Below are 3,074 nucleotides of genomic sequence, written 5' to 3' on the forward strand. Positions count from 1 at the left end.
TGGGTGACTTCAACACTGCACTTTCCTCAATGGACCGATCAGGAAAACAGAAACTAAACAAGGACACAATGAAACTAATTGAAGCTTTGGACCAATTAGATTTAACTGATATATATAGAACATTCTATCCTAAAACAAAAGAATATACCTTTTTTTCAGCACCTCATGGTACCTTCTCCAAAATCGACCATATAATTGGTCACAAGACAGACCTCAACAAATATAAAAAGATAGAACTAATCCCATGCCTCCTATCTGATCACTATGGAATAAAAGTGGTCTTCAATAGCAACAGAAACAACAGAAAACCCACATACACGTGGAAATTGAACAATACTCTACTCAATGACACCTTGGTCAAGGAAGAAATAAAGAAAGAAATTAAAGACTTTTTAGAACACAATGAAAATGAAAACACAACATACCCAAATCTATGGGACACAATGAAAGCAGTGCTAAGAGGAAAACTCATAGCCCTGAGTGCCTCCAAAAAGAAAATGGAGAGAGCATACATTACCAACTTAATGACACACCTGAAAGCCCTAGAACAAAAAGAAGCTATTTCACACAGGAGGAGTAGAAGGCAGGAAATCATCAAACTCAGGGCCGAAATCAATCAAGTAGAAACAAAGAGAACCATACAAAAAATCAACAAAACTAGGAGCTGGTTCTTTGAGAAAATCAACAAGATAGATAAACCCTTAGCCAGACTGACCAAAGGGCACAGGGAAAGTATCCAAATTAACAAACTTAGAAATGAAAAGGGAGACATAACAACGGAAACTGAGGAAATCCAAAAAATCATCAGATCCTACTACAAGAGCCTGTACTCAACACAACTGGAGAATCTGGAGGAAATGGACAATTTCCTTGACAGATACCAAATACCAAAATTAAATCAGGACCAACTAGACCATCTAAACAGTCCCATAAAGCCTAAAGAAATAGAAGGAGTCATAGAAAGTCTTCCAACCAAAAAAAGCACAGGACCAGATGGTTTCAGTGCAGAATTCTACCAGACATTCAAAGAAGAGTTAACACCAATACTCTTCAAACTATTCCACAAAATAGAAACAGAAGGAACACTACCCAATTCCTTCTACGAAGCCACAATTACGCTGATACCAAAGCCACACAAAGATCCAACAAAGAAAGAGAACTTCAGACCAATTTCCCTTATGAACATCGATGCAAAAATACTCAACAAAATTCTTGCCAACCGAATCCAAGAACACATCAAAACGATCATCCACCATGATCAAGTAGGCTTTATCCCGGGAATGCAGGGTTGGATCAATATACAGAAATCCATCAATACAATCCACTACATAAACAAACTCAAAGAACAAAACCACATGGTCATTTCATTGGATGCTGAAAAAGCATTTGACAAAATTCAGCATCCTTTCATGCTTAAAGTCTTGGAGAGAACAGGAATTCAAGGCCCATACCTTAACATAGTAAAAGCAATATACAGCAAACCGGTAGCCAGCATCAAACTAAACGGAGAGAAACTTGAAGCAATCCCACTGAAATCAGGGACCAGACAAGGCTGCCCCCTTTCTCCTTATCTTTTCAATATTGTACTTGAGGTACTAGCTCGGGCAATTCGACAACATAAGGAGGTCAAAGGGATACAAATTGGAAAGGAGGAAGTCAAACTATCATTATTTGCAGACGACATGATCGTCTACCTAAGTGACCCAAAGAACTCCACTAGAGAGCTCCTACAGCTGATAAACAACTTCAGCAAAGTGGCAGGTTACAAAATCAACTCAAGCAAATCAGTGGCCTTCCTATACTCAAAGGATAAGCAGGCTGAGAAAGAAATTAGGGAAATGACCCCCTTCACAATAGCCACAAACAGTATAAAGTATCTTGGGGTGACTCTTACCAAACATGCGAAAGATCTGTATGGCAAGAACTTCAAGACTCTGAAGAAGGAAATGGAAGAAGACCTCAAAAAATGGGAAAACCTCCCATGCTCATGGATCGGTAGAATCAATATAGTTAAAATGGCCATTTTGCCTAAAGCACTATACAGATTCAATGCAATACCCATCAAAATCCCAACTCAATTCTTCACAGAGTTAGAAAGAGCAATTATCAAATTCATCTGGAACAACAAAAAACCCAGGATAGCTAAAACTATTCTCAGCAACAAAAGAAAATCTGGGGGAATCAGTATCCCTGACCTCAAGCAATACTACAGAGCAATAGTGTTAAAAACTGCATGGTATTGGTACAGTGACAGGCAGGAGGATCAATGGAACAGGATTGAAGATCCAGAAATGAACCCACACACCTATGGCCACTTGATCCTCGACAAAGAGGCTGAAAACATCCAATGGAAAAAAGATAGCCTTTTCAACAAATGGTGCTGGTTCAACTGGAGGTCAGCATGCAGAAGAATGCGAATTGATCCATCCTTGTCTCCTTGTACTAAGCTCAAATCCAAATGGATCAAGGACCTCCACATAAAGCCAGACACTCTGAAGCTAATAGAAAAGAAACTGGGGAAGACCCTTGAGGACATCGGTACAGGGAGAAAGTTTCTGAACAGAACACCAATAGCGTATGCTCTAAGAGCAAGAATTGACAAATGGGACCTCATAAGGTTACAGAGTTTCTGTAAGGCAAAGGACACCATCAAGAGGACAGATCGGCAACCAACAAATTGGGAAAAGATCTTCACCAATCCTACATCAGATAGAGGGCTAATATCCAATATATATAAAGAACTCAAGAAGTTAGACTCCAGAAAACCGAACAACCCTATTAAAAAATGGGGTACAGAGTTAAACAAAGAATTCTCACCTGAAGAACTTCGGATGGCGGAGAAGCATCTTAAAAAATGCTCCACTTCATTAGTCATTAGGGAAATGCAAATCAAAACAACCCTAAGATTTCATCTTACACCAGTCAGAATGGCTAAGATTAAAAATTCAGGAGACAGCAGGTGTTGGAGAGGGTGCGGAGAAAGAGGAACACTCCTCCACTGCTGGTGGGGTTGCAAATTGGTACAACCACTCTGGAAAGCAGTCTGGCGGTTCCTCCGAAAACTGGGCACCTCA

Source organism: Apodemus sylvaticus, chromosome 14 (genome assembly GCF_947179515.1).
Source record: "Apodemus sylvaticus chromosome 14, mApoSyl1.1, whole genome shotgun sequence".
NCBI classification, from domain to species: domain Eukaryota; kingdom Metazoa; phylum Chordata; class Mammalia; order Rodentia; family Muridae; genus Apodemus; species Apodemus sylvaticus.